This window comes from Globicephala melas, chromosome 5, assembly GCF_963455315.2.
Source record: "Globicephala melas chromosome 5, mGloMel1.2, whole genome shotgun sequence".
NCBI lineage: Eukaryota > Metazoa > Chordata > Mammalia > Artiodactyla > Delphinidae > Globicephala > Globicephala melas.
In genome coordinates, this window is record NC_083318.1 from 132,396,043 (window position 1) to 132,411,720 (window position 15,678).

The 15,678-nt window shown below is 38.2% G+C and overlaps 1 long non-coding RNA gene across 2 annotated transcripts in view; it reads left to right on the top strand.

The window, feature by feature from the left end:
• The first annotated feature begins 865 nt into the window (after window positions 1-865).
• Window positions 866-15,678, top strand: part of LOC132597372 (uncharacterized) — a 272,819-nt gene continuing 258,006 nt past the window's right edge. For both annotated transcript variants that reach the window (XR_009564136.1, XR_009564135.1), the window contains exons 1-2: window positions 866-989; window positions 15,460-15,563. This is a non-coding gene — a long non-coding RNA (uncharacterized lncRNA). The remainder of the gene's footprint in view (window positions 990-15,459; window positions 15,564-15,678) is intronic.

Consider the following 15,678-nt stretch of genomic DNA (forward strand, 5'->3'; position numbering starts at 1 on the left):
TTGTATTAAGGTGTCAACTCCTATTTACCAAGTATTGCTTTTTAAAAAAAATAAGTTTATTTATTTATTTTTGGCTGTGTTGGGTCTTTGTTGCTGCGTGTGGGCTTTCTCTAGTTGCGGCAATGGGGGCTACTCTTTCTTGTGGTGCGCGGGCTTCTCATTGCAGTTGCTTCTCTTGTTGTGGAGCACGGGCTTTAGGCACGCAGGGCTCAGGAGTTGCAGCACGCAGGCTCAGTAGTTGTGGCAAACGGGCTTAGCTGCTCCGTGGCATGTGGGATCTTCCTGGACCAGGGCTCGAACCGGTGTCCCCTGCATTGGCAGGTGGATTCTTAACCACTGTGCCACCAGGGAAGCCCCCAAGTATTACTTTTAATATAAATACGGTTGAATAATTTTTTGTAGTGTTAACGTAACGAATCCATAGGTTTGTAGACACTTGGTGGGAGGAAATGTATCTCTTTTAAATTGTATGTGTTTCAGATGAATTGATATTGTTTATTTGTGGGTTCTAAGCACACATTTTAATAATTCAGATGGCAGCTATCTCTATAAAATACAAAGCACACGGGTTATAACGTTGCAAAAACAGATTTCTTATTTCTGCTCTTAAAAACTGTTTTTTTCCCTTTAAACACATAACCCACTTAAGCTGTCAGATTGTCAGTGTAGCGGAGGGAAGTTCACATATTCTAAAAAAACCCCGAGATTTCCACAGGATTCGCTGCGGTTTACTCTGCGCCTGCGGGAGTGATTTAATAGGAAGTTATAGGAATAGATTCTGCTGGAGCCCAGCCATGTTGAAATGAACCACGTGACCTATAGGGCTCTTCCGGTCATAGCGCCAACGTGCCACATGGTGGCAGCGTTTCTGAGAAGGAGTTCAGACCACAGCCTGGTTCCGTCAGTGATTCCGGCAGGATGGAACGTTCACGCGTTTAATGACTGAGCCATAAAACAACTGTGAGGTCCTCCATTTCTTGGAACGTCAGGTGAGGAAATATTTCCCAACAATGACCCGCTACACATTAACAGGGAACACAGAGGCCAAGGGAAGCAAAGCATTCTTTTCTGCTTCGCTGTCTTCAGCAAACCCAGGTGAACGCCATGGGCTCCTTCCCCGTTTCCCGCGCTGGCTCGGGAGGTTGCCGATTCCGAGGCTCACGCAGAGTAAAGGCCTGTGAATTCATGGTTAAAGAACGTGTCTGGGATGCTTCAGAGATGAGAGGATAAAATGGTTTGTGATAGAGGCGGTTCTGTAAAGTATGAGATGGATAGTGCGTCATTCTGAGTTTTGAAGAGGCTCGTGCTTCTTGCTTTTCGTCATTAAACGTGCTGCTGGCATTTTTTTCTGAGTAAGATTTTCCAGCTGTCAGAATTAATGTGTTAAATGATTTGAATCAGAGAGGCTTGATCTGTAGCATTTCCACATTATTTCCATTCTTGATTAGGTTAATCCTGGGTTGTTAAAATCAAAAGGTCACCATGATCAAATTCTTTCTAAATCTTGTATGTGGAAAGGAAAAAGTTTAGTTGTTAAACTGGAATGAAGAGTGGGTTGTGATCATAAAATATAGGCACTATAAGAGGATATGTGGAAACACAAAGAACATATTTTTTTCTCGAATTACATGAAAATTCTCATATAATAGGAAAATTTGTGTCCAACTGTTTTGGTGGACTTTATTATACTGACTTCTAGTTTATTTGGATATTTCTATTTTATTAAGTATAATAAACTATTTCGACTGTTAAAGCTCTATAAATAATTATTTTTTCCCTCGAGTCAAGGTTCAGATAAAAAGCTGATCTTGGTACCATTGCCAATCTGTCATAGAGAAGTTGGGAATGATATCTAATAAGAAGCCTACCACTCATCATTTCATCATATATAGACTAGGGAAGCAGGGAATTATTTATTAGAGGGAGGGAAACAAGGGTTGAAGATAAGAAGGTTTTTTTTTTTTTTTTAAGTTCAGACATGAAAGTAGAACATTTCAGAAATACAAAACAGATACGCCGTAAAACTTTTTATCCCATTGCTCAATAAATTAGTCAACAAAATTTAAAAAATGGTCTTAAAAAATGGTCTTATTATCAGAAACATTAACATCACTTAAAACAAAAGAAAAAAGTTTCATTTTAGACCCATAGAATTGTTATAGAGTAAATAAATCTTCAATAAATTGTTAATGATTAACCACTCAACCCTCCATCCATAGCAACTAATTCTGAGCATAGAGTTCTTGCTTATCAATATAATGCATGGGCACTATGCTTGAGTCCATATATCATATATTGATAGCTATTATTTGCCAGTACTCAAGAATCTAGCAGTATTTCTTTGTTAAATTATCATCACTAACTTTGAGGCCATTCTAACATTCTTTAAATGATAGATTCTTTAAAGTGGACTTAAATTATTAATTTTTTTCTTAAAATGGTACCCTTCTTACCCTCCTGGAACCCATTTATTCATGAAAATCAACTAAGAAATTTAGAACTTGTGCAGCCAATGGAGTGAAGGGGGCGTGGTTTAACAGTAAATTCAGTGGGATGTGGACAGAGAAGGCATAGGGTGGAGACCCTGTGTCTACACTGGTGTTGAAGGGATGAGTGTTTTGAGATTGGCATCAAACAAGAAGTGTTTCTTCCCATCCAACAGCAATCAAAGCAGCATGGGACTCGTGTGTTTTGCTATATTTTAAATCATGGATAAAAAAATTAATGTACTTTTTATAATAATATTAATAAAAATAAAACCTTTTTTTTTAAAAAAGGAGGGAAATCACTCCCAACGTATGACTCTAATAAGTCAATCTTTGATGTTCTGAGGATTTTATATTCTTACCTCCCCAAAATGGGTTTTCTAGAAGTATTTTCTCAATATGGGTCACATGAATTTCTTTCAGATTCTGTTACACCAAGAATAGGAGATCAAGGACAAAGTAACTGAAAAGGTTGGCTTGTTTCTTTCCTGCAAAATGCCGCCTGTGGTTTTAGCAGTCAGTTTCGTTGCCAAACAGATCAGGAACACCAGGCTTCTCCATAATCTGGAGGTGTTTTTAGACTTCTCTTTCCCACACTCACTTGTCTTCATTTCCAAGCATCTGTGGATGAGATTGGTTTAAACAACCTATTAATTTCACTTTGTTCGTGATGAAATTATTCAAGAATCAGAGCTGGTGACCAATTTCTCTCCTCTTTTTACCCATTTCATGCTTAACAAATTTCTACTGCTTGTTTTTTTCCATAAGAAATCCTTCCTTGTAGTTTACCTTTTCTATTGTAACAAAGAGTAAGCCCAGAACTTCTGCCTTTGCTCATTAAAAGGAGAGCTATTCAAAATAATAACAACAAGAATGGGAATTATATATGTTTTCATGGAACACCTATAATGTACTAGATTTGAAAGTATATATTATGTCTAATATGCTTAACAATCTATGAATTCAGTATTATGATCTTAATTTTTCAGTTAATTATAATAGAAGCCATCTACTTGCAGTCACTTCTATATACATGATTATATTCAATCTTTGCAAGCACAGGAAACTCTGCTCAGTATTATGTAACAATCTAAAGGGGAAAGAATTTCAAGAACAATAGATATATGTATACATATAACTGAATCACTTTGCTGTACACCTGAAAGTAACACAACATTGTTAAAGGTACTCCAATATAAAATAAAAATAAAAACAAAACAAAACAAACAGAAGAGACAATAATCTTGTCTGTAGTAGGTTCAAATCTAATAAAAATGTAAGGCTTTATTTTTCCACATATGCTACCCAGCTAGTGTCGTGGTATGGTCATGACACAATGTGAGAGAATGTTAGTACATCTCTCCTAGTCTCACACTGTTATGAATCACAAATTCAAAATACATGATTGCTGATTGTGGGTTAATATAGTTAGCTTCATATTTAATACATATAGTGACCTTAAATATTAGTTGTCTTGATTAGCTAAATTTTGAGTGAATCGCTCATCATATTTTAACAGGTCCAAAAATCTAGACAAAGGCGTATTTCATGGTTAGCCTTATGTCTTACTATATTTGGTACTTATAGTATCTACCGTAATAATTGTGGTAGGTACTGCTGGCTGTGCACAGAAGATTCATATTCTTCAGAGTAGTTGCTGGGAAGCAGCTGCCCAGATGAAACTACATTTCCCAGCCTTTCTTGCACCTGGGTGTGGCCATGTGACTAGCTCTTGCCAATGGAATGTGAAATAAAGTGATATGTTTCACATCTAGGCTGAAGTGCCTAAAAACTAAGTGTGTCTCCTCCATAGTCGTCTTCTTCACCATTTGGCTGAATGGAGAGGACTCTGAAGCATTTTTGGAGGGCAGAAATTCAAGGAGGAGATAGCTTGAACTATCTGTTGACTGGGAACCCTGGTATTGGATAGTGTATGAACCAGAAACATGCTTCTGTTGCCTTATATCACTGTTACCTGTTATAATAGCAGGTGTTACCTTAATGTAAACTTGTGCACATAATAATGTTCAATCCATAGTTTTTGAATGTTAGTATCTGTGTGCCAGATCACTAGACACATGAGACTGGATTTAAATTGTGGTGTCATAACACACACACACACACACACACACACACACACACATATGATTTCTATCTTATAATTCCTATCTATATAAATTTCTATTCATTTTTGATTCCCCATTTCTAAAGCACTGAATTAGTCCTTGTGAAATTCTCATATATTAAAATCGGAGTTGATTATTTTATACAATAAGTACATCACTCAGTTCTAAAAGGTGACGGTGTGTGGTACCAGTAGATATCTTAAGTGATTAGGTTACCAGGTTTCTCTTGATCGTCCGTTTTTGTTTTTCCCACTTTTACCAGAAGAGAATTAGTCTTGATACAGGTTTTAGTGGATAGAGTCCAGTGTTGGAAACCAGGGAAACTGAGTTCTTTCTTGATTATACTGCCAGCTCCATTAAATGTTGTTACGTTAGTTTGCCTGTGAGGAGAGAGAGGCTACAGTTATCTCTCAATAAATAATAAATTGATCTTGCAGCTTCTGATTGTTCACACGGCATCATTTGCTTCTACTTCGTAATTAGACCACCTGGCTTTTGGGCACCTTTTGTTTTCTGGCCTTGTGTTCACCAAGGGGCAGACAGGCGAGTAGAGATGCAGTTCAGAGCAATTTATCTAGTTATATTTGAGAACTTGAAGTCGTGTTCTCTGAAAGTTTTGGATGACTTCTGTTCTCTGCTAGGAATGTGTTTACAGATTAATTTTAGTCTCAGTTGCCTTTTACCAGATCAACTATTGTGTAAGTGGTGAATTCTAGGAAACTTGAAGAGTTTTAAAACATTTCACCATGGTTCCCGCTATGGAGGTGACCATAATTAGAGGAGACGGGAGGTTAAGTTAGAAACTGTGTATGTTTGGGAGTTGGAATTTTGACACTTGCTTGTATAGCTCACTGATATGCCCCAAACCGTAGTTGCCTTTTGGTCTGTGGATCGTAGCTTGGCCAGAGGTGAGCCAGAGTTCTTAGTGAGGCAGTGAAAGAAGTCGTGTATGGCATCTCAGCAGAGCTGGAACACCCACTCGTCTCGGTTGGGAGGAAGCGGAGGCTGGGAGCAGGAAGGTGGCCTTTTCCCGCTTTTAGACAGTGCCAGAGCGTCTCAGGCTGGGGTTTCACTTTACTTTGTTTATGTGGAGTTGGTTCAGACACAAGTGAAATTGTGGTGTCTTAACCTCTAGAAAGATTTCAAACATACATCTTGCTTCATCAAGCTTGGTCACTTAAGAATCCAGTTTATATTTTAGAGATGATGGCATTCTGAATTTAGAAAGATGAAAGTGATACACTTCCATTTAAATCTCATAATCTTTGAAAGTTTGGGGATGTAAATTAATGAAAACATTTAACTTCTTTTTAAGAAGAAGGATAAGAATCATATACACAGGAAGTCTATTTTCCTAATATATATATATATATATATATATATATTTTTTTTTCCGGTACGCGGGCCTCTCACTGCTGTGGCTCTCCCGTTGCGGAGCGCAGGCTCCGGACGCGCAGGCTCAGCGGCCATGGCTCACGGGCCCAGCCGCTCCGTGGCACATAGGATCTTCCCGGACCGGGGCACGAACCTGTGTCCCGTGCATTGGCTGGTGGACTCTCAACCACTGCACCACCAAGGAAGCCCCTAAAATATATTTTACCTTCATAGTAGTTTCATAAAATTGAGCAACTCATTTAATTCTTGTGGTCCTGTCTTCTATCCTGAGTGTCAACCATGTGAGCTGGAGAACTAGGACCGGGAAATAAAATCAGTTCAATTTTATTCTGCTGTACCAGCTATGTGTGAACATACGGCTATCTGTGTCTAGCTCTTTCTCTCACACGAAGGACTGGATTTTTTTTTTTTTTAAACAAAAATCCATGAAACATAAAAATACACGATACATATTTGAACGATCTGGGAAAAGAATGCTACGAAATTAATAAAACTTATAAGTGTTTGAGTAACTTTAGCACAAAAATAGAAAATGTCTAGTTATATGGGCTAGACATGGACTTATAAATATTAAATTTAGTTGCCCTGAAGCAACATAATTTTAGTATCAAATGCTTAAAAACACTAATTTCAGTCAATAGAGTTTAAAAATACGGATTGTAGGTACTTGTTTGGCTAATAAAAAAGTATCTTTGAAAAAAAAACAGGTAGTAGGAATCCCAAAAGATAAATAGGAGACCTCTATTAAAGATAGCATTTCCCAATCTAGTACTATCGTTCTAGTCCTAGAATCTCCCAAACAGCTGGAAGAGGAATGGTAAGAAGACAGGGCATTGAGAAAAAGAGGGGCAGTTCTTAACTTGTGGTTCTCTTTTAGTTCTAAGACGACTCAGGTTCTAGATGGGCAGAAAATCAGTAAAAATGGCAGCAGTTTTGGTTCAAATAAAAAAAGATATCTTCTGTGGTAAATATATATATACCACATATATACATTGTGTGTGTGTGTGTGTGTATATATATATATATATATAATGCGATATTACTCAGCCATAAGAAAGAGTGAAATAATGCCATTTGCAGCAACATGGATGGACCTAGAGAGTATCATACTAAGTGAGGTATTTGTCAAAGACAAATATCATGTGATGTCACTTATATGTGGAATCTAAAAAATGATACAAATGAACTTACTTACAAAACAGAAACAGACTCACAGACATAGGAAACAAAGTTATGGTCACCAAAGGGGAAGAGAGGGGAGGGATAAATTAGGAATTTGGGATTAACAGATACACATGACTATATAAAAATAGATAAACAACAAGGACCTACTGTATAGGCCAGGGAGCTATATTCAATATCTTGTAATAACCTGTAAAAGAAAAGAATCTGAAAAAGAATATATAAATATAAATATAACTGACCCACTTTGCTGTACACCAGAAACTACATAGCATTGTAAATTAACTATGCTTGGATAAAAAGATAAAAATAAACAAATAAAGATATCTTCAATGATAGTCAAATCAGTGTATTCAGAAAGCAGCATGGGAATTGGCATGAGCTAGGAGATTTTTTTTCTTGGTATCTAAGTTTTTAGTCAGGTGCCAAATTGAAAGACTTCAGCTGTACTCATCCTTTGATTTACCCTTCTAGATCCGGGGTCAACAAGCTCTTGGGTCAGATCCACTACTTACTTTTGTAAATAAAATCTTATTGGAACATGGCCACGCCCACTTATTTATGTAGTGTCTGTGGCTGCTTTAGTGCTACGACAGTAGAGTTGAGTATCTGGGAAAGAGACCATCTGGTTTGCAAAGCTTAAAATATTTACCATCTGGCCCTTTACAGAAAAGGGCTCACTCCTGTTCCAGATGAAAGCTCTTTCCTTTTTTAACCTATTCTTTAACTCAAGCATGTAAGTCAGTCTCTTACCCTAGTTCCAACACTGTCATTTCTGGCTACATCAAGCCATTTTGTGGTCTGATGAACGGTATTCCACGTGTGGTGTCAGATACAGGGACCTGGCTTTGAACCATGCAGTACAATGCTTTCTAGTTTGTTTTCACTCATCCTGATAATGCCTTGCTTTACAGTCAGCATAGGACACTGAATCAATGGTATTAAGGTTGTGTTTAATGATCTTTGGAACTCTCTGCTTACGAGCAATAGCTCATTAGACACAATCTTGTGAAAGTACTTGGAATTTCTGCCATGTGCTCATCTGATACCTGTCACTTTTCCTGCCCTTTCCATATAGTCCCTTGTGAGATAATTATGTAATGATACCTGCTGTTCTCATCTTCTGCTAACTCAAAATCTTAGTATCTTTTGTAAATCTTGGAGTTTTAGTATGAATAATGATCGTACTACCTTTATTAATGTCTTTTAAACATTTAAAGTGCTTTCAGATTGCTGATATGAATTGATGCTTGTAATGGTGTTTGCCTCTGGGAAGGGGATCTGATTGGCTAGAGACAAGGATGGGAAGGAGACTTAAATTTTCACAGAAATAAATTTTATAGCTTTTAAATTTTGTATCATGTGTGCATTAGTTACCGATTACTGTGTAGCACTATTACCACAAATTTAGAAACTTAAAATAACACACGTTTATTATCTCAGAGCTTCTGTAGGTCAGGTAACCAGGCATGGCTTTGCTGGGTCCCTTGTGTGAATAGTCTTCACAGAGCTGTAACTGATGTGTTGGCCAAGGCTGGAGTCTCATCTCAAGACTGGATTGTGGAAGGATCTACTTCCAGGCTTACATGATTGTTGGTAGGATTCAGCTCCTTGAGGACTGTTGGACAGAGAGCCTCAGTTCCTAGCTGTTTATTGGCTGGAGGCCTTTGTTCCTCTCCAACATGACAGCTTGCTTCATCAAAACATGCCAACTGAGAAGGCAGTGGGAGGAGTCTGCTAGTAAAATGCAAGTCAAAATTTTACGTCCTACTCTTCTGTGGGACATCCAATTACCTTTGCCTTCTTCTGTTTGTTAATACAAGTTGTTAGACCATCCCACACTCAAGGGTAGGGAATTACTCGAGGGCCCGAGTACCAGAAATTGGAGATCATAGAGAGGCTGTTTTAGAGTCTGCTTGTCACCACTGTGTGTATTATCTATATTTAGTAAAATTAAATAAATAATTTTAGACATTCAAGACGTAAATGAAAGTCTCAGTATAATGTGTGAAATATGATTTCATTTTTCTAAATAAAAAATGACATGTCCATAAATACATGTATGTCTATAAATGCATACAAAATGGTGGGCATGATACAGATCAATGATTAGTGTCTTTGTTCAAGGTGCTATAACAGAATACCATAGACTGGGTGGCATATAAACAACAAACATTTATTTCTCATAGTTCTGGAGACTGGGAAGTCCAAGACCAGGCAGCTGCACATTAGATGTCTGGTGAGAGCCCACTTCCTTGTTCATAGATGGCCATCTTTGTGCTGTGTCTTTACATAGCAGAAGGGGCGAGGGAGCTTTCTCGGGTCTCCAGTACCATTCGCAAGTGATCCACCCTTATGACCTAAGCACCTCCCAAAGACCCTATCTCCTAATACCTACATACTGGGGATTAAGTTTCAACATATGAATTTTGAGAGGGCAAAAATATTCATACTATAGCAGTGATTACTTCTATGGAAGGGAGTGAGAGAGGAATGGGCATAAAGGAGCTTTCATAGTTTAATCTAGGTCTTTGTTTTCTTCCAAGAAAAAGGAGCTAGGATCATTTTATAAAGTTATAGAGGATAAATGGCTTTCCAATGGCGTATGTTCACTTAATCATAGGATCAGGACTCAAAACATAGTTTTCCTAAATGTCACAGTTTTTTTTCCTATTTATTTATTGGATGATTTGTTTATTTCTAAAGTAAATTGTTTAAAATAAACACTAAACTAAATAAGTTCAGAAAACTTATTAAAATTATTTATAAGAATGATAGATATTAGTTTGTCTGTTGATTCCTGGCTAATCTTATTGGGTGGCCATCTCTACTCAGTATGTCTGGTAATTAAGCCATTTTTAAAACCATGATAAAACAGAAATCTGTATTTAATCCTGTGATGGGGTTACCTGATTTAGCAAAGGAAAATATAGGAAGTCCAGTTAAATTTGAATTTAGTGTTTTGGGGTCATTTTTAACATACCTTAAGGTTTTTTAAATTATAAGCTATAATGAATGCTTAAGACTAGAATATTTTTCTGAAAATTGAGAAATTAAAAAAAGTTTTAAAGAGTCCAAACCTTGCATTATTTTCTTTGAGTCTTCATCATCTTTTCTACTCTTCTGAAAGAGTCGCTGAAATCTCTCTGTGGAAGTATAAAGAAGTAATGTAATTTTGGAGAATGTGATTTACTGGCCTAAGTTAGCCAGATTTGACTTCATGACTATATTCCAGGAAAACAGAAAAGCAAAACTCAGTAAGGAACTAGCCTGCAGCTAAATTTCAATAAACGTCCCGGAGACGGAGCTTTGTGTCAAGATCCTTTGTACATTGATTTAGTAGATTTTTTTTTTTTTTTTTTTGCTGTTTTAAACACATTATTCCTTGAAGTTTATCTCGATGATGTAACATAATTGGATGGCCGACCAATTACTGCATGAGTTCTAAAGTTCCACTCTTGTAGATTGAGTAACAGCTCTCTGGTGGGGAAAAGAGGAGGAGCGAACGGGAGTGTGCCATCCTTGTCCTGATTGCTGTCAGCTCCAGTCCTCTCATCCGCTGGGCTCAGCTCTGGGTCAGAGGGAATGGCCCCGTAGGCTGCGCTCCCAAGCCCCCACTCCGCCTGCCTTCGGCCCGTTTCAGTCAGTAGATGATGCTGACAGGAGATGGGCAGGCAGGAAGAAGGGGGCAGCCTGGGATTTCTCCTTCTCTCTCCCTGCGTCAGGCAGCATCTCTGACAGTGCCTGTGCCCTCCTTCTGGCCTCAGCCTTCCCCTGGTGGCCCCAGGCCCTGGGCTCTCGTACCATTCCCACTCTCTTCTCTGGTTTTGGGAGGGCAGTGGCCCCGATGGTGTTGTCTCACGGAGCCTATATGGCATCTCAGAACTTCCATCTTCCATGGTATCAATTCCCTGTGTTGAAATCTTCCTGTTATGTGTACTGGTTTCTGGTTTTCTGGATAGACCTTGCTCGATACAGGGAACATGGAAAGTTTTAGGAGAATATCAGAAAATCAAAGATCCGTGTTTCTTTCTCCTTGACATCGTCTTCAGGGTGTTTCAAATAAACAAATGAGCAACTGTTCCTTTAGCACTAACGCTTTCTCTTTTTCAAAGATCAGAGGCTGCTCAGGGTCTTCCAGAGCAGACGATTCCTAAGAATGTTTGGCTAGTAGAGCATGAACCTGCCCTTTGCCTCAAACCAAGTTTTCTGTTATTTTCTCCAGGAACACAGACAATTTCCTTTTTTTTTTTTTTTTTTTTTTTTTAGTGGAGGGGAGAGGCCATCATTTCTAGGTCAATAATTCTTAAAATGAATCTGTACAGGAAAAGAGAATAAAGAAAGGCAGAATGAAATGGGGAAAAAAAGGAGTTTAGAGATAAGGGGAAGATGGGAAGGAAGGAAGATGACATGGAATCAGATAATGTAACTGTCCTCTCGGACATAAAGGCAATAGCTTTGATTAAAGGGGGATTAAAAAATCTATTTTCTCAGAAATGTTACTCATGACGCTGTAGTTCGTTAACACATTTCAGATATTTGCATGAAATCATAAGCTATAGGCATATAGGAAACGATGTTTGCGATAGCTATTGTAAATACTAATAATCACCACCTCTCAGTGAACTCTTTGTTTGCCAGCAAAGGGAAGGAAAAATCTGTCATAGTGAAAGCAGTGAGCTTGACAGATAGGCAGCAGTGGCACAAACCTGATGGAGGTGAGGGGCCAGCATATCGCCTTGGTTTGTGTAGGTGTAAAACTCCCTACTCCAGAAAATTTACCTTCCTTCTTGTGAGCTAAGGGCCTTATTAGCTGACCTGCTAGGCAAGTCAAACCTAGAACTAGAATTTATGGAAGTCACAGATGGGCTCACTGCTTTCTGGAATCAAATATAAGCACCTTTCTTAAAAGTCCCAAGGCGTTATTGCTGTACAGTGTACCGTTATCCTTAAGAGCAAGGGTTTTGCCGTTAGCCTGCTTTGATCACTTCCTAGCTGAGGCATCTTGAACAAGCCTAGTTAACCTCTCTGGGCTTCCTTTGTAAAATAGGGACAGAAACAGCACCTCCTTCAGAACGCTGTAGTGAGGATTAAACATGTGCATACACATACAACTTAGACCAGCACCTGGAATTCAGTTAACACTCAATAAAAGTTAAATACTATTATCGCTCAGAAATGATACCTGTGACTTTAGAGCTCTGTTAAATTCAAAGTATGGAAAATACTCTTTAGATACATGCATAAAGTTATATACCATATTAGATGTAGGAAATCAGCTGGTTTATAATTTCTATCTTACAAGCCAAAGGAGACGAAAAAAATACTATATTGACAGTTGGGAGATTTGATGAATAGGCAGCAATAGAAAAACATTTAAAACATTGAAAAATGAAATTTCTTTCTGCACATACATATTGAAGAGAAAAGTGACTGTATGTTATAGTAGCAGAGAAAGCAGAATAACTGGGATTGGGGAATTTGCAGCAAAATAAAGTCACCACATTCAGCTGGACAGTATATTGGGAAATAGTAGGTCTGAAACTGTGATTAACATTCAGCTGAGGTTCCCTCTGTTTCTTGAGAATTTTAGCTCACTTAAGTCAAATGACATTTTTTTACAGATGGAAAATTATGAACTGTTTAGGGAAACAGCACATGTCTTAATTGGGCAACATCACCTTTTCTATGAGAAGTGTACATGAAACTTGAAAAAAGTGTTTCGATAGAAAACAATTGATAGAAACTTTCTCTCTCTTTCCCTCCTTCTCCTCTTTCCTTTCTCCCTCTGTCTTCCTTCCTTGAGATGGGTGTAGGTCCCAATCTTCATATTAACAAATATCAACCCAGCAATGAAGGCTGCCAGCTGTATTTTGAGTGGACATGGATTCCATCACTGTCATGGTTGAGACACCAATTTTGTAGCAGGTTCTGACCAAGTCCTGCTAGAGTGACTTTAATGGTGGATCGGGTCCATGTAGGATTTCCCATATGAGAACTCTGGAAATGAAAGACTTAATAGAAAATAGCTAAATGTCACTGTAAACGCATTCAAGTTTAGGAACGTGTAAATAGCCATGCACATGCTTTCGGGAAATTTATGATCATAAATTTCCCCTCTGGAGCAAAGTTAATACTTGCTGGCTCAAATAAGCTGGTGTTCCCAACTCATCTGACTGAAACAAGTTTACAAGCCAGTGTGGGATGGCCCTATGAATCTTCTAGGAAAAGATGGGAAGTATTGGGTTAGCCAAAAATTTCATTCATTTTTTTCCCATAAGATGGCTCTAGTAGCACTTAGTTGTCTTTAACTTCATTCAAAACAATTTTGTTAGATTGTATGTGACAGCTGTCATATCAGTGTGCATTAAAAAAAAAGACATCAAAATTGATGAATCTTTGTGTAGCCATTTTAATATTGAAGATGGAAGAAAAAAGCAACATTTTCGGCATATTATGCTTTATTATTTCAAGAAGGCAAAAACACAACTGAAATGCAAGAAAAGATTTGTGCAGTGTATGGAGAAGGTGTTCTGACTGATCGAACGTATCAAAAGTGGTTTGTGAAGTTTCGTGCTGGAGATTTCTTGCTGGACGATGCTCCATGTTCAGGTAGACCAGTTGAAGTTGATAGCCATCAAATCGAGACATTAATTGAGAACAATCAACGTTATACCATGTGGCAGACAGCCAACATACTCAAAATATCCGAATCAAGTGCTGAAAATCATTTGCACCAGCTTGGTTATGTTACTTGCTTTGATGTTTGGGTTCCACATAAGTTAAGCGAAAAAAAACTCTTGACCATATTTTTGCATGCGATTGTCTACTTAAACGTAATGAAAAATTCCATTTTTAAAACAAATTGTGAGAGGCGATAAAAAGTGGATACTGTACAATAATGTGGAACAGAAGATATCGTGGGGCAAGCGAAATGACACACCAACCACACCAAAGGCCGGTCTTCATCCAAAGAAGGTGATATTGTGTAGATGGTGGGATTGGAAGGGGAGGACTCTATTATGAGCTTCCGGGAAACCAAAAAATTAATTCCAACAAGTACTGCTCCCAATTAGACCAACTGAAAGTACCACTCGACAAAAAGCGTCTGGAATTAGTCAACAGAAAATGCATAATCTTCCATCAGGATACTGCAAGACGCATGTTTCTTTGATGACCAGGCAAAAACTGTTCCAGCTTGGCTGGGAAGCTCTGATTCATCCACCGTATTCACCAGACACTGCACCTTTGGATTTCCATCGATTTTGGTCTTTACAAAATTCTCTTAATGGAAAAGATTTCAATTCCCTGGAAGACTGTAAAAGGCACCTGGAACAGTTCTTTGCTCAAACAGATAAAAAGTTCTGGGAAGATGGAATTATGAAGTTGCCTGAAAAATGGCAGAAGATAGTGGAACAAGAGGATGAATACATTGTTCAATAAAGTTCTTGGTGAAAATGAAAAATGTCTTTTATTTTTACTTAAAAACTGAAGGCATCCTTTGGCCCACCCAATATATCTATGATTTTGAGCTCATAAGCGTTGAGTAGTACTTCTTCACAGTGAACCCATTGATCTACCTACCTGTGGCACTTTAGGTAGCAGGCAGGCTATTTTTTCCCACTTTCTGTTTTATTTTACTAACAACAGCCTCACTTACCTCAACCATCAATGTTTTTTAAAAATTTTTTATCTATTTATTTTAAAACTCTATAGTGCTTTACAATTTTTAAAGTTTCACGTACATGATTTCCTCTAATCCCATAATAACTCCCTTTTTTGAATCCCTTACCCATTTATTGTTCCCCCCCGCTTCCCTCTCCCCACTGGTAACCACTAGTTTGTTCTCTGTGAGTCTGCTTCTTTTTTGTTTTACTCACTAGTTGGGTGTATTGTTTAGATTCCACATATAAGTGATATCATACAGTTTGTCTTTCTCTGCCTGACATATTTCACTCAGCATAATACCCTTGAAGTCCATCCATGTTGAGGCAAATGTTTTGACCCCAATCCCTCCTCCCTAGAATTTGGAAACACCTATGGCTTTTGACTAGTTTAATGCTCTCACCTTCTCAAGTGTGCAGTAGTAGCACAGAAGATTTATTAAAGATGACGGCAGAACAACATTTATAGTCTAGAAATGAGAGCACATGTTTGTAAGTAAGAGCAGTGAGGGTGAACAGTCGTTATGTGCCTGGGCTAGAGGGGAGATGGGTCGGGGGTGCTCCAAAGCCCAGCTCACTGTCTTTCTCCTGGTTTTATTCACATAGCCTGTGGAATTGCTACCACACCACTGCTCCTGGACCCCCTCCTACGATGAGGCTCTGTGCCATTTTGCAAACACTCAGAAGGATGAAGCCTCAGAGCAGCTAAGGTAAATGTGATTATTCACAACTTCTTTTCAATCACTAGTTTGTGAACAGAGGAAAGAAAAATGAACATAGTAAAGGCAGCGAGGTTTGATAAATAGGCAGCAATATCACAATAGA